This window comes from Lynx rufus, unplaced genomic scaffold (assembly GCF_022079265.1).
Source record: "Lynx rufus isolate CCGP_SWC_20201006 ecotype Redwood Valley unplaced genomic scaffold, mLynRuf1.p SCAF_10, whole genome shotgun sequence".
NCBI lineage: Eukaryota > Metazoa > Chordata > Mammalia > Carnivora > Felidae > Lynx > Lynx rufus.
In genome coordinates this window covers 50807913-50834155 of record NW_025814824.1, presented here as the reverse complement: position 1 = coordinate 50834155, position 26243 = coordinate 50807913, and the positions used below count along the sequence as shown (strand labels likewise).

The following is a 26243-nucleotide window of genomic DNA, read 5'->3' as shown; positions in this document are numbered from 1 at the left end:
ACGAAGAGCTCTCAATGAAACTGCAACCTTGTATAGACAAGTGTCCATGGAGGAACAATTTCAAAACCATCTCTTTTTTTTATTTCCTTGTGAGGTCTCCAACAATCTAGGGCATTAAAGTTGATGAATAGGTCAGACTTCAACTCCTCCTGCCTCTCTTGCCTTTCATTTGTCCATATTTCAAGCTTCACAGAAATGACAGATTTTACACTTTACCTCATATTGCTTCCCTTAGCTCCTCCTTTTCCTAGCGAATCTGTTTTACTGTTTACTTAAAAAGGTCATTATTCAGAAGGGAAATTAGTCAGCACATAATCCGAATAAGAGGAAACAATTTTAAGTTAACCCAATAAGAAGTTTGTATTTAGAGACCATTTGGTTTTATCTTCACCTAACTTTTATAGATCCTGTTTTTAACTAGTTAAATGACTGTTGAGATCACCTAATTTCACTGAGCTTTCACTTCTTTGTATTGGACAGGACTGGATTGTGTGTTCCAGCTCTTAAGACTTAGATATCAATCAACCACCCTGGAAAAGTGAATTCATGCAAAGCCCATTATTATTATGTCTAGAAGGTCAACCTTCCTTCAAGCGTTCTCATGTATGCAGTGACCAGAGGCCAGCCTTGATCAACTGATGGAAGAAGTACCACTAAAAGTGCCACTAAAAGATCAGAACCATCTGGTGCTGGATAAGAGTATTAATGGAAAAATGTTTACTGAAAGAACCTTACCAAAATAGCCAATTACCTGGTGTCTGCTCAAATAAGGAATCAATTAGCAGTCAAAATCTGTAAAACGACAATGGCTTTGGCAGGGGCAAATCTACTGGACTTCATCATGTCTGGAAGCAAACGGACTCAGCAAGAAGCCTTCAGATTTTGGGTCCAAAAGTAAGTAACAATTCACAGGAATAATTAAGGACAAAAATGAGAGCATATTTGTGAGAATTAATATAAGTCTAGGGAAAATTCATATTAAAGAAGCTTTACAGAAAACTAATATTTATACCCAATACAAGGGCATTCTATCAAATAAAACTCTCTGGTTCTGTCCTCTCCCTTCTTCCTATTTTTTTTTCCATTTTTGAAAGAGAAAGAGAGGGAGAGAGCCCATATAAGCAGCAGAGAGGGGAAGAGGGAGAGAGAGGGGTGGGGGAAAAAGGGGGAGAGAGGGATACAGAGAAAGAGAGAGAGAAGAGAGAGAGAGAGAGAGAGAGAGAGAGAGAGAGAGAGAGAGAGAATCTCAAGCAGGCTCCACACTGAGCATGGAGCCTGATGCGTGGCTTGGTTCCACAACCCTGGGATCATGACCTGAGCTGAAATCGAGAGTTGGACACTCAACCAACTGAGCCACCAAGGCACACTGGTTCTTCCTACTGTTTGATTCCTGGGCCTCAAAATTCAATATGGAACACCTGGAAAACTAGAATAGTTGTAGATATTCAAATCCAAGTGAATATACTGGCAGTACTATATATCATCAAATATAATATAAAGACAAAGATTCCTAACATCCCCCAGCCAAACTTTCTTGAAGACTGTTTGGGGAGATAAAAATATAACAGTAATGAGAAAGGATGGATATTTGAGAAGATTGGGAAAGATAATGTGAGATATCATCTAGAAAAGCTCTTTATACATTACTTTTGCTCAGATTTAAGATTTAGCTTACTCCTGCTTTGTCACGAGGCATCATAAAATCTTCAAAGATTCTTCAAGCCAGACAGATCTCTGTCTCTTCTATGTTATCCTGGATCCTAAGTTATTCCATCTTTTATACTACTATTTCATCATATATAATACTACACTCTTAATATTTCAAGTATGAGTGATGACTTATTTCCCAAAGATACTGCAAAATTCGTGAGTTCGATTTTGGAGATTTTTGTTTTTATATCATTATATTTTAGTCAGATTTTAGACAGATTCTCTGATTTCTCTAACAAGATCTCTGTCTTTTGTATTTTAAGAAATCTTTCTCTATTAAAGACAATATAAGGTAGATCAGAAGAGAACTTGACCTCAAAATATATAGAATGTGGAATGGCCACAGAAGCATTTGGAGACCCTATAGAAAGCAGGGTCTTATTATTACCTCTATTGTTAGAGGTATTGATGATAGGGTTTATGCCACAAAAAATCAAATGGTCTCTATTACAATTACTCCTTGGAATAGCAAATTAAGGGCAGAACACCCTTTGTAAATTTCTTCACAGAATCTACTGAAATAAGCTTGTATTTGCTTAAACTTTGTCTCTTTAGAAGTCTTGGTTCCTACTACCTTGGAAGAAATAAAACTGCTTAAAACATTAACAGAAACTATACACTTCTGTGGCAGAGATAATACTGTGTATTCAACAAAACATTTCTTTTCCTTCCTGGATACTCAGAAAGATCTAATTTACCTTCCCTCTTTCATCTAATCAAAGTGCTGTGAGTACTTCTAGACAGGTAATGTCTAGAAGGAATGTGGTAAGGATGGTTGGGTGCCAAGTTAAAAGAGCCCAGATTTCTGATTCACTGTTTTTGAAAAGAGCTCACAAGGAGAACAGCCTGACCAAGAACATCTATCTGCACTGCATTCTATGAGAGCAAAAACTGAAGTTCTATTTTATGAGCCATGAGATGTCAATGTTCTGGTTATAGTGTCTAGCATTAATTATCCTGACTAGAACAACTTGCTTGTATCCACCAGGTAGAGTACTAAATAAATGCTTATTGAATTTATGACATTTTTCATATTCTAATGCTTGCTAATTCCACTTTAATTCATTTCACAAGGTGACCAAGGCCTAAAGTAGTCTACCCAACACAAACCAAACATCAAAATCATCCCAAACCTTCTAAAATACAGCTTCAGAGATACCACACACAGACATATTGAATCAGTAGGTTTTCAGATGGAGCCCAGAAATCTATACTTGTCATATAGAGAATCCCATGTGATTCTGAGGTACAGCAGCCAAGTTTGGAAAGCCTAGACTACAGCTTTACAAGAGGAAAATAAGGACATACACCATGTCTTTCAGCACCAAGGACAATGGCTTTACCACAGAATACATTCTACATTCAATACAAGCTTGTAGTAGATTTGTTAACAGATGCAGGGGCTAACTCTGGCAAAATAATGAAGGCAACAATGATTTACACTGAAACAATTTTTCTTTTTCTTTTATTCTACAGGTGTCTAGAGCTCTGTGTTTCCTTTCTCCTATCTCCTATCAAAATCCACTCTATCAGGTCGGGGGGAGGGAGCGGATTCCTTCACTACTTTATACACTAAATAATAACATTGGTGTTGCTCAACTATCTATGAAAAGGGGCCCACTGAAGCTAATACGTTCATAAAATGCAATAGAAACAAATTATGAGAAAATAAAATTTAAAAATCAAAGATATACAAAGTACAAGTCCTAATTTTTTTTATTATTGGCTTCAAGATACTTAAAATTACATTTCAAAATATAAAATCAAAGCAAATATAACACAGGAGAAAATAAGTATCATGGACTGGCCCAGTCTAAAGACTAAACTTTACTGAACACTACAAATTATTTTTTTTTTAATGTTTATTTATTTTTGAGACAGAGAGAGACAGAGCATGAATGGGGGAGGGTCAGAGAGAGGGAGACACAGAATCCGAAACGGGCTCCAGGCTCTGAGCTGTCAGCACAGAGCCCGACGCGGGGCTCGAACTCACGGACCGCGAGATTGTGACCTGAGCCGAAGTCGGCCGCTTAACCGACTGAGCCACCCAGGCGCCCCACACAAATTATTAAAAAGCAAAATCTTCTACTTGTGGACATTTCCATTTCCACTGACAAAATATGTACACTGCCTTTATTTTAGAAAGCCAGCCATTGGCTAGCTACTGGTTTGGGATAGGGGTATTGAGACAGAGGTGTTTCCCAGGCCCTTCAGAAGTCAGGATAAAGACATCTAGGCCTGTGCTCAGGATTAGGGAGTTGGCTGGGGCATGGGAAGCAAGCATAGGTCCTGAGAGAAAACAGATCAGCAGCAAAATCTTAACAGAATTTTCACACTTTGGCTATGGTGAACTCCCAAGCTCCTCATTCGAAGCAATGTGGGTCCTGACTTGTACCTTTGCTTTCATTGAGCCAGCTGTGATATTAATATCCTGTTGTCAAAATTCTACTAACATGTGAAGGTACCAAACTTTTAAAATGTGGAAATTTTTTAAATGTAAAATTAAGCTAAGTGAAGTAATTTTGTTCAGTAGGGGACATATTTGCTATCATATGGGGAGAAAGTTAACAGGGAACTGAGATTGATAATACCAACAAGAAACAGAAACAATATTTTAAAATTAAATAAATGGGTCATTTAGGGACCAACTGACAGATTCTTAATAAAGACTATAGAATGCATTAAACATTAGACTGTATGGAGAGAATGTTTGTAACTTTAATATGACAATTTTACGTGATGAGAAAAACTATGGACTTTGATTTATTGTTTATTGGCACAGTTCTAGAATTATATTCCAGCATTCTGTCTCTGAGACCTTGGCCTTGAATTAAGTTGGTGACAGAGTAGAAATAGTACACATATTAGTACACTGTTCATTAAATTGTGGAATAGTTGACAATTTGCATTCCCTCCTGCTTCCCCCCCATTTTGGTGCCCTTGACACAGTTTGGAAGCCTCCTCATCTTATCCTCTACTTCACGTTGTCTGTTTGTCCCCATTCTCTCTAGGGTCTCCTTCCCTACCCCACCACTTTCCCTCCCTGCAATTTTGCAAGCTATCTCTATCCTCGTGATTTGGTTTCAGCTTGTAAAACTGTGTCTTTTCCATAATGCAATCAAACCAGAGAGCCTCTGCTTCACAGGTGGGTCTTGTGATCCGCAGACTCTTGTGAGTCTTTGTCCAGTCTCTGTTAAGAAAGTAAAAAAGAACAATGGAAGCAATTATCCTATTGATTTCAGCTATAAATCCTATTTTGCCCGAGTTGTACGAATGATGAGTATTATGTGAAAATGCTGCTCTCTAGTGCAACAGAACTGCAAATAATGTACATCTATTTCTTATAATCCCATCCAACATATCCCAAAAGGTTCAAATCGGACAAAACAGAGGTAATATGGTAGCTGAATCATAACGTAAGTATGGAGAAGAAAAGGGAAATTCCAAGCATAAGGAAGCTGTAGTGGGAATAAGTGTGCTTAAGTAAATATTATTTTAGTTACTTAAACAGGGGTCACAGATAAGAATATTACCAATCCATCAATAGACAATTACTTACAGCTTACTATACACTCAGGAATGAAGTGTGAAAACAGAAGTATCAACATGGGCTCCAACTTCAAAGAGTTGTTTGCAATTAGGTCCAGGTAAAAAGATAAGAAACACAAAAGTACATATTTGAGAGCTGGGGAATGTGGTACAGATTCAGTAGTCATATGCCACATTGAGCACTTGAAATGTGGTTAATCCAAATTGGGATATGCTGTAAGTATAAAATATAAACCAGATTTCTGAAGCTTAGAATGAAATAACAACATCTCATGAATAATCTCAACATGATTCCATGTAGAAATGAAAATATTTTTAAAATAACAGATGAAATAAAATATATCATTAAAATTCATTTTACCTGTTTCTAGAAAATGTAAAATTACATATATGCCTGTATTTTGTTTGTTAGAGAGCATGGCTTAAAAAACTGTATTTCAAAGGAATGAGAGCTTAGTAGAGAAGGGAATAATCTGGGTCCCCTAGAAGAAATGGCCCTTGAATAGGTTTTGCTGAACTTGGAGAGAGCAGAGGGAATAAAAGGTGTGTCAGATCTGGGAAATGGGTGATGGGATAAAAGAGAAGGTAAGAAAAGAACAGAGAGAGAAGACCCAGTTTGGGGGCAGGGGTGGGGATTACAGAGAACACCCTGATGAGGATGGAAGAAGAACAAGATAGAGGGAGGGCAAAGAGACGGAGTCTTTAAGGCCAGCCAGAGGCTTAGAGTACCTCAGAAGTAAGGCACCCCTTGAAAGGGTTTGAGTAAGGGAATTTTTGGATGAAAGCTGAAATTAAAAAACAAAACTCTAGCAGGGAGTTATTTAAACTCTCATCCTATTAGAAGGTTCTTATATCATTATTAAATTCAGATCCCCAAATAATAACACAAAACTAATACCACAAAAGCTCAGCCACCCGATTCAATATGAAATAACAACACATTCTCACATGTCCAATTAACCTTGCCCTTCAAAGTTTGGTGGTGTGTGTGTGTGTGTGTGTGTGTGTGTGTAAGTGAGAGAGAAAGAGAGAGAGAGATTTTCAAAGGCTATCACACACAGGTGCTGTATCTCTAACAGGGAGGGCAATAAGAGAATGGAAAGTAAATAGGAGGCCTGGAAACACTTTCAGATGATGCACCTGAATTAACAGTCCCTTCTTTCATTGTCTATAAAAGAAGCTGTCTTTTCCTGAAAGCCCTTGGAAATGATGAAGTGCTCATCGATAAACATCAATTCCCTTTAAATCATAATGTTTGCCAGTCTGTCTTCCCCTATCTCACTCTTTATGTTGGTCCAGAATGTGACTGTCACAACTATCTGGGTGAACAAGATTGTGAAATGTGGTCATAAAATACACGATTATTTTTAAACTCATCTTTGTCACATTGTGATGCTCCACAAAACACCTTTCCCTGGGCTACGATTCATTTTAATTGATCCCATCAGCACCATATCTATATCCTGAGTGCCTTCACAATACCCTCTATTTCCAGAGAAGCCCATCAGGTTATGGGTTTGTTAGTAATAAAAATTACCAAGGAGCAGTCTGTGGACGATAAGAGCAATACAAATTCTAAGGACAGGTAATAAGAGAAATAATGAGCATCCTTCTCACTCCTTGGAAGTGAACAATTCCGAGCTCCCCGAAGCAACACTTAACCTATTGTATTAAACAGTAATGGACAAATATTAAAAATGTTGATGTCAGCATTTAGAATCTGTTGGCTTCAAAATGTCATTTAAAAGTTAAGTTCTCCTAAGTATTGTTTATCATGTTTCTTTCTACAGTGTTCTTTTCTTACTAGGACAGAGCCTTAAACCCCAGAAGAATAATTTTCCTCCTGTTTTAATGATTTGTTTACTGGTTCACTCCAGAGTGTGAGCTGGAAAAAAGGGAAGTGTCATAAAGTCTTTTATGTACCAGGATTTTCCACGATGTCACATTGGTAGCACTTCCCATTGCCAAAACTATTTGCAGAGCTGGACAAATAAGCATCCGGCGAGCTGCTATGGGGACCTGATCGCTAACCAGAGCACAGGCTGCACACATTTCACCTTCTCCCAATCTTCTTGGGGTGTGTACCTGCTAATCCTTTATGATATATAAGAGAGCGAGGAAAGTGATAGAACAGCCCCAATGGCACAGACAGCTCTTTTTCTCTCTAAACAAGAAGAATTAGTTGGACTGAAAGGTGGGCTATTCTAGGGGAGTGAGAAAGACGTGACAGAATCAGAAGGGCCTGAGAGGGCCATCATTTTAGACTATTTCAGGAAGGAAAATAAGTATAATGTCCTTGAAGTGACTTTGAAGCTCTCTTCTGAAGAAGTCCATGCTGAACTGGGGACACCTTGCAAAATGCAGATTCTGGAAAGCTAAGAAGACTTGGCAAAAAGGAGGCAGGAGTTAATGTTGTCAAATAGGGAGTACCAGTCTTCTGCCCTCCCATGTTTAGGGCATACAGCCAGCATTACTCAATCACAGCACTGCTATCACAACCCTTGTCAATAAAGGGATCCAGGCACGAACTACTGATAAATGGGCATTTGCACTTGAGGTGAACTCCATTTACCATACTGTTTGGACTTTAGGCTTAAAAGTGAAAGGAAACACCATTTTCCTTTGCAACTTGATTTATCCCATGTCACTTGGAGAAAGGCAGGCAGGCAAAGCTTCAGAGCAGAGCAAAGATAAGTTGATATACTAATACCAAAGACATAATTATTAAAAAAAAAATTGTCAACTTCTGAGTCCCCACACTTAAAACATGCCAGGTATTCTAAGTGTCATTTCTAATCCCCATGATAACTCTTTTCAGGGGGCATTATTATCATTCCCACCAACCCCTCCTTTCTGTGGAGGAGACTGGGACTTGGAGAAGGGACCTTCCCCAAACCAGAGCACTCATAAGTAGCAGAGCTGAGATGAGAACTCTGATCCTCTGATCCCAAGTCCCAAATTTACTATTCTAAGCCATTTCACAAAGTGGGAAGTGGTTTTAGAGTTATGAACTTATGTAACATTTATCTTTTATATATAGGAAGTGATAGTAGATGTCTATTTATAGAAGTGATATAAAATCTTCCTTTAAAATACGTTATATTTATGGGGCACCTGGGTGGCTCAGTCAGTTAAGTGTGTGACTCTTGATTTTGTCTCAGGTCATGATCTCACAGTTCGTGAGTTCGAGTCCTGCACCGGGCTCAGCACTGACAGTGCAGAGCCTGCTTGGAATTCTCCCTCTCCCCTCTCTCTACCCCTACTCTGCTCATGCTCTATCTCAAAATTAGTAAGTAAATTTTTTAAAAAATTAAATAACAAAATAAAATGAATTACATTTCAAAAACCAATGCTGATTTAAAGAAAAATATAAGAAAGTTATCTCAGATATTTACAAGGATATGGCAAAAGGCACTATGTTAATACATCCATTTACTAGGAAGTCAAAGTAAAATGGCTTGAAATAGTGATTTTTACTGATCACTCCTTAAAGCTCACACAAAAGAGTACTCAAACCTGGATACACGGGGTGAACAAATAGCTTGCTGGCCTACTGGGCTTCCTCTTCTACACTCTTGGGAAACTCCTATGTTAATCAAGCACTCACAGCCTGGGAAGGAGTTTCTATTCTCAGTAAACTGAAGCTGCCATCAGGAAATTAAGAGGTATCTATTTTGCACTTTATTCCCTTAAGGTCAGGATCTGTGCTTTTAATAGTGACAATTAGCTAACATATATAATTAAGCCATGCAAGTGAATGAAGGGAAAGCAAGGGGAGGAACCCAGGAGCTAGTTTCCTTCTCCAGACATCTTACATAAACAGTACTCAAAGACTGACCCCCAAAGGTGATTTCTTAAAGTGTCAGGAAGGAAGTGCCGACAATAGGGCAAATGTTTTGAGGACAAGTAGAGTTTCTGTAGAACTCCTGAGATAACATGATGTACAAATGTCCTCATTACCTCCAAAGGGTAACCCATTCATAACTCCAGTAACAGCTGATGTTTGTCAATATAAATTTCCATAGTGACTTCCTAATTTTTTTTCCATTTTGTTTATTTTGAGAGAAAACTCTTAACATCAAACCACCTCTGGCCAATATCATCCACTGATATCAGCAAATAGCACTAATATGACTCCTCAATTCTAATTCCCCCCCACATTTCAACATTTCTGAAATTAGATTATACCTTACACCTGAGTGACTATACATTCAGTGTGGTCTTTCTTTTTCCTTCCTCATCACATCTCCCACTTCATTTTCCCCTTGGCATTGAGTAAATATAATGTGTTAGTGGGAATTAGGCTCAGTCATAATTTTAGAAGTATGTCTAAACAAATTATAGACAAATATAAGCCTCTCTACATATTATTGGCTTTGAAGTCATTTCTTTTTTAAACCATTAAACACTAAAACACGTTGTTAGGGAAAATGCATTTGAACAAGAGACCAAGCTGGTAGAAAGAAAGAAAAAATTACATAATCAAAAGAATGCCACTATGTCCCAAAGGTTAGAGTCACCTTACTATCAAGAAAGTCTAGAGCAAGGAGAACCACATAATTCACAAATTAAAATTTCCAGTACTCATTTATCTTTATTTTTAATAATTCCATTTGTGTTCATGTGTTAGATCACAAGGTCATGTGTTACTCTTCATCCTGGCTTCTCATGTAAACTACAAATAAGTTTTTATGATAATGATGTATGGGGTTAGCTATTTATCTTCCCGACAAAGAGATACCTACAAAGAAAAAATTATTCTGCCTCTGAGATGGGATATCATTAAAGGAATGCTTTCCAGATGCTTTTATAAAAAAAAAAAAAAAGCTTACAGAATATATGCAACATAAAATTTCAATGTAGGCAAAAAACTGTCAAAAAAAAAAACAGTCAAAACAAAGGCTACTTTTGGTGGGAAGGGAGGGGATTGTGATAGAGAAGGGGCCTGAAGATTTCTTCTAGGCACAGGGAGACTGGCAATGTACTTTTTCTTGACCTGGATGGTGATTACACAGGTGTGTTTCCTTTTGATAATTCACTGAGCTGTGCCTTCTTCCATATATGTGCCATATTCTTCAAATGAAAAAGAAGTTTACAAAATAAATGCAACAGATACAGGATTTCCTATAATATATTATTTGTTGACCAAAAAAAAGGGGGAGAGGATTTATTCTGCCTTCAGGTAAACTGAACTAGGGGCTTTAATATTACATTGACTACAGTGTAAATGTTGACACTAAGGACATTAATCTTGATGTTCTCCCAAGTCATTATCTGTTCCCTAGCATTATCAGAATAAAATATATCTCTATAGAAATAACAATTTCTGGTAAATCTCAAAGAGTAACACTAAGCATGGAAATCAGAAATATTGATCTTGTGTTGGTATAAAGATGTTTCTATTGAAGTGAAATCATTTCTGTAAAATTGTACACTTGCTGTTCTAACACACATAACTGGTCCTGGAATTGCACTGTTCAGGAGACACTCACAAGTGAAAATGACTTCTTTCAATAAGCAGGTTCCAACAGGATCGTTTTGGGGTGTGGATGCTAGATTCCTCTATCTCAGGTTACCCAGGTTACTGAAGACTGAGAGTGGCTCAGTAAGTACTAACTCTTCCTGCCCCCAGCACAAAACAGGAATGATTCCATGAATGGGTGCGGCTCTGGACAGGGGTAATGACAAAAGGATGGAGCACAAGAGGTCTTATGTCCCTGGGAACCAAAACTGGGAGCACCAAAAACATGTGTCTATTCTAACCACCAACAATATGTATGGGACATTAAATTGATTCACATGCCAAATTTGCTGGCTCCATCACTGACTTTGGGTGGTGTCTGTTACAGAGCAAAGACATTGAGGGCCCAGTGTCTCTTCCCACTCCCAGCCTGACTCATGTTAGAGGGAAAGGGTTGGAATTTCCCCTGAAGGTTTTGCACTCCTGTTGAATAATGCCCCCGCAAAAGGTGCATCCATGTCCAAATCTCTAGAAGCTACGAAAGTCACTCTATTTGAAAAAAGGGTCTTTGCAGATGTAATTAAGGATCTTGAGAGGAGATTATCCTGGATTATGGAAGTGGACCCTAAATTCAACGACAAATGTCCTTATAAGAGACAGAAGAAGAGAAGGAAAGGTGAGACTGGTGTGGCAGAGGTTGTAGTGACATGGCCGGGAGCCAAGGAAGCCAAGGAAGGCAAGGAATGCACCCAGCCACCTGAAGCTGGGAAAGACAAGAAAGGCCTCTCCCCTTGAGCCTTCGGAGGGAATAGAGCCCTGCATTCTGGGCTTCTGCCCTCCAGAACTATGAGGAAATAGCGTTCTGATACTTTAAGTCATCCAGGTTGTGGTACTTTGTTATGGCATCCCTAGAAAACTAACCCAAATACGCACCTAGAGACGCTGCTCGTCAAGAAGCACACAATTCCCTTCTGAATGAAAAATACTCATCCTTTGGTAACTTGCAGGCATTTAGTGTTTCTCTGGGTGGCAAGTGGTAGAATATCTTCCCAGAGGAACCCAAGAGACAGGGTGTACCAGGGACAAGTCACCGCCCCCGCTCTCCTTGTGCATGGATGCCTCTGATGGACAGGGTGTGAGTGCACGCTTGCACTTTTTTATGTCTAAACTATTTCACTGGATGAATCATTATGCAAGTCTGATCAATTCAAATACCCAAGAGTAGATGATAACTGTTTTCTGGCTGGTGAAAGGAGCCTAGCTATTACTGGCAGTTACCAAGTAATGTCTTTCAACTCAGTTTTACTGAAAAAAATAATTAATTATCAGGAATTAGGTGCTTTCGGCATCTGCATCGTTCTTACTCACTTATCTCAGGCAACACCTGCAGGCTCTTCCCTGTTTCTCTGTTCACTCAGCTCATTCTGGTCCTTATCACTCATAGAAACTTCTGCATCTGCTAGGTACCTGGAAAGGTTAAGCCTGTATCTCTCCTCTCTCCCTGCTTGACTGGGCCCATGCCTTTCCCATCCCCTCCTCAACACTGCCTGAGTCCCACTCATCTCCCTTACCCTAGTTCACAGCATAAAACCTTTTCAAAAAGATACAGAAGCAGCAGGTAAATACAAATGCAAACAATGAGATATCACTTTACATACATCAGAATAGCTACTATCCAAAAAAAAAAAAAAAAAACCCAGAAAATAACAAGCATTGGCAAAAATACAGAGAAACTGGAACCCTTGTCCACTATTGGTGGGAATGTACAATGATGCAGACACAGCAGAATACAAAAATAAAAAAAATTTGAAAATAGAATTACCATATGATCCAGCAATTTTCGGGGGATATACCCAGGAGAATTGAAAACAAGGTCTCAAAGAGATCTTTAAGCCATGTTCACAGCAGCATTGTTCACAACAGCCCAAAGGAGGAGGCAGCACAATGTCCATCAATGAATGAATGGATAAACAATGTATGGTTTACACATACAATGGAGTACTATTCAGCCTTCAAAAGGAAACAAATTCTACATGCTACAACATACATGAACCTTGAGAAGTGACTAAGTGTAAATGAAATAAGCCAGTCATAAAAAGACAAATACGGTATGATTCCACTTACATGAGGTATCTAGAGTAATTAATAGAAACAGAAGGTAGAATGATGGTTGTTAGGGCTGGGAAGAATGGCAAGTGGGGAGCTGTGGTTTGATGTGTACAGAGTTTCAGTTGCACAAGATGAAAAGATTCTGGAGATTGGTTGCACAGCAATATGAATATACTCAATGATACTGAATTGTACACTTAACAGTGGTAAATTTTGTTATGAGTATTTTACCACAAATAAAAATTAAAAGAGATATAAAATATTTCAATTAGATAATAATACAACCACCTACCCAGACTTGGAGCTCTTCTCCCACTGTCTGTATCCCTATCCCTTCCACCTTCCAAAGTTGGTGTGCATCTGGGTCAAGCATTATTTCTCTACTTTTACTTTCCTTCTACTTACCCCCAACCGATATGTAGTATCATCCTGATACATCTCAAAAACACAATGTTGCCTGGAAAACAGCAAGTTGCAAAATACCACTAATGTAAATGTTAAAGGCACACAAACACAAAAGGTAACTTTGAGAAGAAGTGACTGTCCCCACACCTACAGACTAGACACTTACCAGAGTGAACTTTCCTTAGACTTAACTTTCTAAAACATTTGAAACAATCTGCCTGCTTCTTGATGAGCAGTGTCTGTACCGCACATTCAAGGTCCTATTTTTGTTCCCTTGCCTACTTGGTCAGATCGCTCACTGGATGCCCCTCCCATTTAGCCTGGCTAAGACCTCAGTCTTTCCAGTTACGGCTTCACCTCCTGGGCAACACTGTCATAGACAACTTATCATAGATTCAATACCTAGCCCTGGGATCCTCCTGCCTGTGTGTTCATTGCCACACATGCCCCTACCAGATCCCAATGGGTGGGCCTCAGAAACTTCAGTGATTAACAGATGATGTTGAAAATATGCATTTTTATTTTAGGTTTAGGTTAAGATTGGCTTTATGCATTATGGAAATACCTGAACAATTAAACTATCAAAGAAAAAAATCGAATCAAACACTGACGCTGAGACACAAAGCTGAGTGTTTGAGCCCTTTTTATGGCAAGAAACTAGCAAGTTATCTGATCATAAACACTTTACTTTTGCATATTCATCCTCAAGTCCATGTGTGACTTGGATGACCCACTCCCAGGGGTGGAAAAATTATTTCACTTTTGTATAGAAAAGATCTTCGGTTTTTAATGAAGGCTTCATGGTCCAGTAATCTGACCTAAAACTCAGAAAGCCAGAAAGATGTGTGACAAGCTTAAATGCTTTCGCTCTTTACTTTTCTGCATAAGGTAAGTAATTTTTATAAGAGACTACGGTGCACTCTGTATATCGGCATTTTTGGTTTTGCAGTTGAACTACATGAACGCAACGGCGTTGGTAAGCAAAAGCAGGGCTGATGTGGTTTTATAAGTGTCTAACAAATCCATCATTTTTCTCCCAAGTGTCCTTATTTCCCTTACATAGATCTCAGACAATGTAGTTCACTGTCTTCAGAAACTATGAAGACCTCTGACTTTATAATCTTACACCTGAATCAAAACTCTGCTCCAACACTCTTTAGGAATGGGCCCTGAGCAAATTGCTTTACTTCTCTGAGGCTTGATGTCTCACAGGTATAATGAGGTTAATAAAAGCCACCTGACACGGACTGACCACATTAGTGGTAACCTAGCTGAAGCATGTAGCACAGTGTCAGGCATATCATATCATGACCAAGGTTTAACACAACTTTTTTGACACCATTTCATGAAGATCAAATAAAGGTTAAGGATAAATGCAAAGAATCTGTTAATTTGGTTTTTGTTGCTTTTGTGCGTGTTCATTGGTTTGTTCCTGTTGTGGCTGATTTGATCAGTTGTTTCTCTAAATTAGTGAAATCAATCTACTGGTTTGGCTATTAACGTGAATCACAGCCATTTACAATTAATCCATATTTACAGTATCGCGATGGAAAAAATTTCCTTTCTTCCCTCTAGGTTCTGTGGCTGACCTAATAATTAAATTGACATAGGACAGATTACCAGGGGAAAAACAAATTTAATTTCATATGTACTGGAGCCACAAAGATATGAGACCCAAGGGCAAGTCAGGCCGTTGAGGAGGCTTATATGCCATCCTAAGCTGGGAAATCAGGTAGGGGCCTGGGACTTTGAAAGGGAGAAGGGTATTCACAGAACAGCAAGAAGGGCAGGTGTTTGGTAACTGATGTTTGCCTTGCCATCTCGAGAGGTCATTCAGATAAAAAGCTATCTCTGGTAATAGCTCTTTCTAGGCCAGACCCCCTATCTAAATTCTTTTAGGTAGTTAAGGGAGAAGTAAAGGTTTTTCTTAAGTCTGCTCAGTCTTGATGGACTTCAGTTCAAGATAATCCTCATATGAAAGTGGTGGATTTGGGGGTGGCAATACCTGCTCCCCTTCAATGGATTACTACTAGATAACTTTCTAGGGAAAAAAAAGATGGCAGCTGGATCCCCAGTTCACACATACACCAGGATAAACTCCAAATGGATCAAACACTTATAATGAAACAAGAAAGAACTACAAGAAATATGGAGAATTTTTTATAAACTTAGAGTAGAGAAGGCCTTTCCAACTATGACTCACAATGAAGGTGTCATAAAACAAAAAAAGATCAACCAAACAACTACAAAAAAAATACCAAAGCAAAAACAAAAACAAAAACCATGTGGCAAAATCAAAAGACAAATATAATACTAGAAAATTAATTGCAACTCATTCTCCAAAGGGCTAATCTCCATAGTTGTAATAAATTGCTAGAAATAAAAAAAAAAAACCCCACAGACCAATAATCCAGTAGAAAAAACTGGGCAAAATATAAATCAGGGGGAACAAGGAAATACAAATGATCCTGGGGAAACATATTAAAAGATTTCAGTTGTAATCACAATAAAAGGCAATGCAAATAAAAACAAAGCAACAATATAGCACACCAAGTTACAATATTTTACCTATCACATCCTCAAATATCCAAGCTCAGTTAAACATCTGACTGGCGAATTTGTGGGAAATAGGGACTCTTCATTCACTATCAGGGGGAGTGAAATAATACAACACCTACAGAGGGAAAATTGGGAATCTATTTAAAAATTTAATTGCATTTATTCTAGCAACCCTACTTCTGGGGATTTATCTTAAGGATATACCTGTGCACTTAGAAAATCATGTACATTATTCACTTTGTAGTAAAATTGTAAAAGCATGACCTGGAAGCAATTCATACAGCCATCTAAAGGTGACTGGTTATATAACTATCATTCAGCCACAGAATGGAACATTCTGCAGCTCTTACATGAGGAAGACCTCTGTATACTGACATGGAAGAAAAACAGATGGTTGAATGAAAAAATACAAAACTGGCCACAGAGTATGAGAATTTTGTCTAAGAAAGGAAGGTGATATGGATACATATGTATATTTTCCTGCATTTTCATAATGAGATAACAGATGAACACAAAAAAGTGAATAGAAGAAAGTGGTTTCCTACAAAGGGCAGGAGGAACAGAGCAGATAAGGACTAGGGTGGAGCAAGATTTGCCAGTGTATTAATTTTAACATCATTTGGATTTTTTAACATGTGAATATGTTATCTATTCATAAGATTAATCTTGATTTATTGACTGATTACCTGCTACATAGAAAGCCTGGTGAGTGGCACTATAGTCACACTTTCAAACCAGCTAGCATGAATATTTGTAAGCATCTATGTGCTAGACATGACACACTCATGGGAGGTTGGGGAGGAAGAGAACTCATGGTTTATAAATTACATGCGAGTAAAGGTCCCATCCTTGACTTTGTACTGCTTTTCCTCAGGGCCTACCATGGATATCATCTGAGGTGACACAAAACATATATAAGGATAACTATCAACAGTACGGAACAGTGCTAAACAAATACCAAAGGAAAAATGTTCTAGACCAGAAGAGGGAAAAGTCCCAGTGGCCGAACTGGTCCAGAAAGGCTTCAGAGGAAGAAAAACTTGAAGTGGGCCTTGTGTATCATATAAATTAAATCTTTCTCACAAAAGTTCTTCAGTAGAAAATTTTTTTTTCAGAACCGTTCTGATTATGTTGATTTTCCTGAAGCAGGTGAGAGAGGAGCAAGGAGATAGGAAGCACATGCCCCATCATTTCCACTCAGTTCTCAAAAAAGTGAGTAACATTGCAAAATTAGCTTTTCCTGGTCATGTTAGTCCTTCCTCAAAACGAAATTAGTACACGGAAATGAGAGTTGGATTGCAAGTCACAATTTTAAAAACCTCACTTCTTCATTTTACTCCTTTCCAATTTAAAAGTTTCCATCATCTCAGGGAAGCTTTTCTCCTTGACAGCTTTCACAGACATTGTCTCTGAATGGGTTGGCCAGAATCAAGAGAGGAATCTTAAGTTTCCATTCCTGTCCTACACCTACAAAGTGGTTTTACTTTGTAAATACTCTTCAAGCTGCAGCAATTAAAAGAGGGAATGCCATCTTGAAGGAGTCATTTGTCAAGACTCTCAGGATCATACTGTCAATCTGTTACCTGAATGGCCTCTTTGGCACAGCTTAGCTCACCCCTGAATGCCTCCCAGGGGAGGAACTCTCTACCAATGTCATCTTGATGCAACTCTGTCAGGAAGTTCTTATGCTGAGATGGAAAAACTCTCCTTTCTTCAACCGGCTGGTTCCACTGCTAGCCCCAGAACCCTACAGACAAGACAGATTCATCTCACAGGAGTTAAACTAGGCACGCCAGAAGAATCACCCCTCTTACATTAGCCTGGAGTCAGCGTATTGAGGTGGCATAGGGAAGGGCAGTAAATAATGTCTTGTTGTAGGGGCACCTGGGTGGCTCAGTCGGTTAAGCATCCGACTTTAGCTCAGGTCATAATCTCATGGTTCGTGAGTCCAAGCCCCGCATGGGGTTCTGTGCTGACAGCTCAGAACCTGAAACTTGGTTCAGAGTCTGTGTCTCTCTGCCATCCCCTACTTGCATGCTGTCCCTCTCTCTAATAATAACTAAACATTAAAGAATTTTTAAAAGGGGAACCTGGGTGGCTCAGTCGGTTAAGCATCTGACTTTAGCTCAGGTCATGATTTCACTGTTCGTGGGTTCAAGACCCTGTCTGTGCTGACAGCTCAGAGCCTGAAGCGTGCTTCGGATTCTGTGTCTCCCTCTCTCTCTCTGCCCCTCTCCTGCTTGTACTCTGTCTCTGTCTCTCAAAAATAAATAAATGTTCAAAAAAATTTTTTTAATTAAAAAAATAATAATAATAATGTCTTGTTGCTGTTGTTCCTGTATGGTTCTAAACAAACCTGTATCAGGTATGCATTTAAGTTAATTAGGTAACAATATTTTGATTAATTGCAAAATAGGGTATTTTGAATGTACTAGTCATCTAGTTGACCAAATTCACTTGAAAAATAATGTTTTCAGAAGTGTATCTTAAACATGTAAAATAAGTAAAATAAATGTCTTCCGAGCACACACTCCCAAATATTTCAGTAGTCCCCCGTTAGTTTAGGTCCAAGGTACTCAAGGAAACAATTCAGAAGTGATAATCAACAGACAAGCCACCTTCTCTTCCACCAAGGTAACGGCCACATAGAAATGAGGTCTTTGAACACATTCCTGGAGAAGAAGACTTATTTTGAATAAAGTGCTATCAGCTAAGTTAGTAATACCCCAAGCAAGTTTTATGGCTCTCTAAGGAAAGAATTAGCCTACTCATTTGGGAATTTAGTGGTGTTTGGAATGCAGAAAGTGACAAGGAGGTTGGAAATGGATTGGCTTCGGGGCTTGTTCTGCTATATAAATAATAATGAACCTTTTCCGACATGAAGTAATATGAAATGAAAAAAATAAAATAAAATCTGTCCCTAGAGTACAAAATTACCTCATAACCCAATTTGCATTTCTCTACTCCAAGCATATTTTCTGGGAGTTCTACTTAGAGAGAGAAAGCTGCTGAATGATAATTAATTTTAACAAGCACTTGGCACACAGAGCTGGACAGTACACAGGCTGCCTGCCCTAGAGCGAGTAGGAATTTGAACTCTACTTTTTACGGTGTTTTTTTTTTTTCCACAATGACAATATTTAGGCATGAAAATGATCAGGACTTCAACTTTATTTTGTTCTTTCTTTTTTTTCTTCATTTGGATTTGTCATCCATTTAATTCAACTTAAATGCACAAACAGTTTGTAAACACTGTTAAGAAATGTGGGAGATAATTGGATCATGGTGCAGCAACACCAGAAGGGCATTAGGTATTTGCTACTCATCAAAGAGACCATTCGTTTTTCTTTTCTTTTTCCCCCTGTGTTCAGAAAAGAAGGAAAAAAAAGCGCACATCTCCTGACTTATAACTTATAGTTCATTGGTGAAAAAAGTGCTTTAGAATGAGATCTTTATGTCATTTCCCATGCAGTATTTTCATTCTTTCCTGAAGCACTATTTGGTAAAAGCAAGTGATAGTCTTGAGATGTGATCATCAATGTTCCAGCACTATTTCTCGTTTATACCCCTGCACGTGGGATACTGGCAAGCAAATAAGGAGTCGTTTCTGAAGAGGATATTAATTTTGAGAGAACTAACACTATGATTTGATAGTAATAACTTACCTCTCATCTATCCATCTAGCTTACTGTTCTATACTAAATTACACGTGTCTACAGGTTTATAATGTATGTGAAAAATTGCAAAATCTTAATTTTGACAGAAAAGACATTCTTTAATTTCCCAGGCAAGCTACTAAAAAGATGAATATCTCTCTATGTATTTTCAGATGAAAAATAATGACATACTAATCCATCCCTTCTTCCGTTTTTGAAAACAGACTCACTACCTGTGACTCCGTTCCTTGCTCTCACAAAGGGAACTAATTAACCTTCATGATTAACAACTCATCAAATTCCATTGCTTCTATAAAGGCAGTATTTTTTATCTTGCATAATCACATTTAAACTCATAATTAGTGCCATGGATAAAACTGTAGGTTAAAAATAATGTCTGAATTTCTTAACCTCTTCCTTTGGAAGTTCATGAAATGTTTATCTAGAAATCTTGACGCTAAAGTGGTCTGTTATTTTTGTCACCTACAAACACAATAATGTTCAAATTAAGCTTTTCCTTATCAGGATCCCTTGATCTTGTGCCATATTTGGAGCTTAGCAAAATTCTGCAAAGTCAAATCTATGTATAGATTAAAAGAATTTTCTTAATTTATTCTTGATTCTGATGGGAACTTTCTTAAATTGCACTCAATATTTACTGAGAATCTAATACAATCAAGGCACTATGCCTAGAAACAAGGGGAAGACAAAGGTGAATAAGAAAAGGTCCCCGCCCTCAGGAAGATTTCAATCTGGTGAGAACATAGATTATATTCATTTTACATTGTTAGTTATAGATCTGCCCCAAACTAAAGGTATGACCTTGAGAAAGGCCTTCTTGTTCTTGCCTTCTCAATCTCTTCATCTATAAACTAGGGATCAGGCTTAGATTTATTCTAGAAACACCAACTGAGCATCTACCATGGGATAATAGTGGCTAACCCTAATGAGCAATTACCATGGGGCAGGTTGCAGGGTAAACATTTTATGTGTATTATCTCATTTAATCTTCAAAGCAATCCCAGTTTTCAAGGGGAGGAAATTGAGGCTCAAAGATGTTAAGTGACTTGCCCAAAGATACAAAGTAGCTAAGCCAGGATTCAAACCTAGGCTAGCCTGACTTCAAAGCTGATGATGCCTTTAAACAGTATATTGTGTTTTTGCCACTATCTTTAATGGTTTCTAATTTCTTTACTGTTAACTTTTTTATTTTAATTTCACTGTAGTTAACATACAGTGTTACGTTTCAGTTTCAGTTGTGCAATATAGTGATTCAACAATTCTATACATTACTCAGTACTCATCATGATAAATGTGCAAATAGTGTCTAATTTCAATATTATATGATCATTATTTGCCCTAAAATTGTAAAATGTAAATACAAAGAGTTTGATTTTAATATTAATAGCAAGAGGAGTGGAGGTTGAGGGTGCATAACTGAATGTCACATTGATTCCAACCAAGGAAATCCAAGGAGACTTCCTGGAGGAGGCAACATGTGGCTGCAATTTCCTCTCACACACACACACAGAATGAACTGGAGCAGTAAGGGCATTCCAGGCCAGTGTATTATGTGAGTGGTCACAAAGCTGTAAATGCTCATGGATCTGCAAGCAACTAGTAGAAAGGGCAGTAAGAATGAGGCCTTGAAAATTCAGCTAGAGACAGACTGTGGAGAGCCTTTAGTCATGCTAAGGACCCTGAACACTATGGGAAATAGGGAGCAACTGAAAGTTGTGCATGAGAGTGAAATGACTGATACCTTTTTGTTTTGAGTTTATTTCTTTGGTTTGTTGTTTTCAAATATTTACACCCAATAAGAACAGTTAGCAAAACTGCCAAACACAAAATGAACATCCAAAACTAGTGATACTAAACACTAGCAACAAAGTATTTAAAATGTCATTTTCAGGGGCACCTGGGTGGCTCAGTCAGTTAAGTATCCAACTCTTGATTTTGGCTCAGGCCATGATCTCACAGTGGCAAGATTGGGCTCTGTGCTGGGCATCTCTTTCTCTCTCTCTCTCTCTGTCTCTCCCTCTCCTCTTCCCCCACTCGCTCACTCTCTCTCTAAAAAAAAAGTAAATAAAAAAGTAAAATGTCATTTCCAGAAGAAAAAATTTTAATAGCAACACAAAATATAACTTGGGGAAAATGTCAAAAAATATGTGAAGCATCTTTTCCATGAAACTTATATAACCTCATTAAAGAATATATGAGGAGTTGTAAGTAGAGCGATACGCCATGCTTATAAATGTAAGGACAATAAATTGACCTATAAGTTCAGTGCAACTCCAATGAAAACCTCACAAAGGTTATTTGTGGAAGGTTAGGGGCCAGTCATTACAGTCATATGGAAAACAAAGGGTCAAGTTTGTCAAGAAAATTTTGAAGAAGAAAAAGGGTAGATGTTAAAACTTCACAGATGTCTGATTAAGAGGTACAAATTTCCACTTATAAAACAAATAAGTCACGGAGATGAAAAGTACAGTGGAGGGAACATGGTCAACAATATTGTAATAACTCTGTAAAGCGACAGATGGTGACTGCATTTATCGTGGTCAGCAATGAGTAATACATACAATTGTCCAATCACTATGTTGTACTCCTAAAACTAATATAGCATTGTATGCCAACTGGACTTCAATTAAAAAAAAAAAAAAAGATGTCAAAACATTTTAAAACTAAGTGACCTGAGATTGCTCCCAAGGACAGTTATTGTTTTGTTTCTTTTTTGTGCTAACAAAATTGTGTGGGAAAGGAGGTAGGAAAGATGACATTGATGACAAAAAAGACATGAACTCTGGAGCGCCTGGGTGGCTCTGTAGGTTAAGCATCTGACTTTGACTCAGGTCATGATCTTGTGGTTCGTGGGTCTGAGACATGCATCGGGCTCTGTGCTGACAGCTCAGAGCCTGGAGCCTGCTTCAGATTTTGTCTCTGTTCCTCCCCTACTCATGCTCTGTGTCTCTCTCTCTCTCTCAAAAAATGAGTAAATGTTAAAAAAAATTAAGAACAAAAAAACGACATGAGCTCCTCACCCACTTCAAATCAAAGTGATCCTGAACCTGAAACACTATCACTCTGGCCCTTGAATAAGGACAAAGGCCATTTTCAAAAGAAGCCCTTGCCTGACAGGAGCCTGGCCTAAGGATAACAATTCTAAGTAGTAGGAATCAAGTTTCAGTTAGCCAGCTGGCATTTATATCTGATATGTACCAAAAACAAAGGAGTCATAAGATGAAATTGTAAGCCCACCTATGGGCCTGGGTCATATAGCCTGTGACAAAGTTGAGAGGCAGAAGCCACACATGAAACAACTAAAGAACTTACTTAAAAGCAACATATGAGTAAGCGTAGTGAAGTACAAGCATAAATGAAAAAAATGCTGAGAGCTGCAAGTGGGGGTTCCAACAGGCAGATGGACTCAGGGAGACATTCTGAAATGGGCCTGGGAAGGGTGTGGCTATAGAGAGAGTCACTGCCACTTATCTGCCACTACTCCACTGTGACTCAGGCATTACAGGACAGCACCAAAACTATCCCCCTGCACTATCCACTGCATCTAAATTCTGTCAAATTATGACCAACTTACCAAGATATAACTTCAAAATCTGTCTTCCTCTACAAGAAATTGGCTAATGATCTTGTCTAAGATTTTTTTAAATGTTTATTTTTGAGAGAGAAAGTGCAAGTGGGGGGGGGGGGGCAGAGAGGGAGACACAGAATCTGAAGCAGGCTCCAGGCTCTGAGCTGTGGGCACAGAACCCTACATGGGGCTCAAACCCACCAACTGTGAGATCATGACCTGAGCAAGAGTCAGATGCTTAATCAACTGAGCCACCCGGGGGCACCTTATCTAAGATTTAAGAAATCAGTAGGCTTGTCTTCCAACTTGTTCTCTTTCTTGTTATGGGTTCTATGATGCTGCAATTACTAGGAATTTCTTCTCCCTGGGGACTCTATTTTGGGCCTTAGATCTTTCACAACTGTTGCTTGTGAGGTGCAGAGCACCAGCATGGAAGGAACAGAGGTTAGTACCTCGTGGAGGATGTGATTCTTCTCAATGAGAAGTTTATCATTTATACAATGGTGAATCCCAGAAGGACATGAAAATACACATGGGATCCTAATGTTCTCTCACACGGGTGCTGCCTACAATGTGCATCATTAGAGCCGTTGTGGACCCATTAGAGCTTTCTAAACCATTTATACCACACTAGATCACAGAACTAACTTAATAGATCGTAACTGGAAGTACCTCGGCTGGGTGCTGGCTCATTTATATTGCAACCAAAAGGCAATGCACCATAAAGTACATATTGATAAGTCTGCAATGAATAAGGCAACCACATAAAATCTCATTACTTAAAAGAAATTAAACTCACTGTGGTTTATATAGCAATATTCCTCATCCATGTCGACATCAGATAGTTCCCATGCCAGTCACAGTTAAATCTAATTTGCTGTAATCCTGGTAAATGGGAGGTAATCAACAAATCCTCAGCTCCGGCTCCAAAGCAGCACATAAGACATTTCTGAAATACATTAGTAAAGAGAGGATGGGGAGGCTTCCTGCCAATAACTGACATTTGTTATGTACCAATAATATTCCCTGGGTTCTGATACTCTATTTATTGGAATTATAAATATGTACACAGTTTAAGAGATTTACAAGTCATTTCTTATTTCTTCTGTTATCCTTGCATGATTACTAAAACCAAAATTGAAGCCACCCTTGTTTGAATGTGCTATTCTAAATTCTTAGCTTACTTGATCTCAGGTGAGCCTCACAACAACCTGGTGAGAAATTATTCTGCTTGCCATTTTGTAGCTAAGGAAACTGAGGTAAGAGAAGGTACATACCTCAAAAAACAAACAAACAAAAGAAAGAGAGAGAGGGAGAAGTTACATGCTGCCCAGTCTCACAACTGATCAAAGGCAAAGACAGAATTTATACCAGATCTGATTCTCGAGCCCAACCTCTTAACCATCTGCTTCACTGCTCTCCTAGTTGAGCCTTTTTGTATGATTGCTAATTAATTACACGTGGATAGGAGGATAGCTCAAAATTTCTAAACAGGATCTTGGAATATTAGTCGAATTGGAAATGGAGGACTAAGTCTCTTACTTGAAGAAACATTTCAATAACAAAACGTATTTTCACTAGATGGCTGAGTTATTTGGGGTGGTTTATTTGGGCTGATTGACAGAGTCTGGAGGAAATAAGGGTTAAAGCCAGATTCCCAAGCCATCCTTTGGTTCTGCTAATATGGATCACATTACTATGTATTTAGTATCATTTTCTCTTTGGTTCCCTGAAGAAGGGATGGACGCTAGGATATCTGTCCTCCTATTTTACACCTTCCAATGTAAAATTTTACACCATACAAGTACTGTGGATCACAGTACTAAGTCACAACTACCTTCTCCCTCTTGAGTTTTTTGCTCTAATCCACTGAAAGACATTGACTAAGGAGCACAGTACCGAACACACAATAGGAACTAAATGAATGGTACTTATTTGGTGCTATGATATAAGCATACAGCACTGACTGGGTAAGGGATCTAATTCTGCAAAGGGTGTTAAGTTTGAGGGAGTCATTTGTGTATTTATTCCTTCTTTTCTTCCTCAATGATACAGATGTGCTGTATGCTTTTAAAAATTTTTTTTAATATTTATTTATTTTTGACAGAGAGAGAGAGAGAGAGAGAGCGCGAGCACGAGTGGGGCACAGAATCCAAAGCAGGCTCCAGGCTCTGAGCTGTCAGCACAGAGTCCGACGTGGGGCTCAAACTCACAGGCCGTGAGATCATAACCTCAGCCCAAGTCGGACGCTCAACCGACTGGGCCACCCCAGGCGCCTCTGTGCTGTATGCTTTTTAAAGATGAAAAATGTTAAGTGCTGTTCCTCTGTACCATGGATATATACACCTGCATACCAAAGGCTAATCAACTAGAGGTTTAGAAACAAATCATACGGCACATCAAATAGAATGAAGTACATTATCGAAGGCTAAAAAACCCCAACTTCTCCACGTTGCGCAACTAGCAAAAATGACGTTTAAAAGTGTGAAAATCAAGCTTAAGAAAATGCTTGTACGTAAGGAAGACAAAACTGTGGTGACTAGGTTTTGCGGAAAAAGGAAATTACCTAATCAGACTTGAAGTGAAGTTACAGCACACTTAATAGTGTCATAAGGAGAAAATAAATCCATTAATTCAACACACTTATTGAGCGCCCACTACCTGTCAAAGCACAAACCATTCACAACTACCAACTCTGCTTTCTCGGGTCTAAGCAGCTTTCCTCACTAATGAGGAAACTATCTCGGCTAACACCTTACCCCCCATTTTCACCGAACGCGTCATCGAACAAAGGTATGGAACAAATGGAGCCCGCCCTCTTCCACATGCCTCCCGCCTTCACGTAAATGCAAATCGAAAACTTCAAGACGCACCTACGGTGTCCCACGAGGAAAACGAAATTAAGCAGCGACTTTTTCCGCCCACGTAAAAGATGGCGTTTGAAGCGTCAACCGTCCCCGCTGCCCGGTTTCTTCCCTTCGGGGGCGGGGTCCAGAGAGATCAGGAGGTGTGTGCTTCGGAGGTGTGTGCTTTTGTTTTCCTCATCCTTTCTCCCCTCCGCTGACTTTCACAATATTCGCTGAAGATGACGAGCGAAAGATTGCGTAAAATCTACTCAGAGGAGCACCAGGCGGGAAACAACTGCGGCGTGAAGGGGTTTTCGGGGCCGGAACGCGAGCGAGGGGCCGGGCCCTGGGGCGGGGCC

General features: G+C 38.8%; 1 long non-coding RNA gene across 2 annotated transcripts in view; it reads right to left on the bottom strand.

The window, feature by feature from the left end:
- Positions 1 to 26210, bottom strand: part of LOC124501199 (uncharacterized) — a 181090-nt gene extending 154880 nt beyond the window's left edge. Inside the window, exons 1-3 of one of the 2 annotated variants that reach the window (XR_006959719.1) lie at positions 25912 to 26197; positions 23838 to 23987; positions 4323 to 4900 (exon numbers count right to left, since the gene is read on the bottom strand). This is a non-coding gene — a long non-coding RNA (uncharacterized LOC124501199). Of the gene's footprint in view, positions 1 to 4322; positions 4901 to 23837; positions 23988 to 25911 lie in introns of those variants that run through there. The other variant, XR_006959721.1, reaches the window with a different exon arrangement.
- Positions 26211 to 26243: the final 33 nt, after the last annotated feature.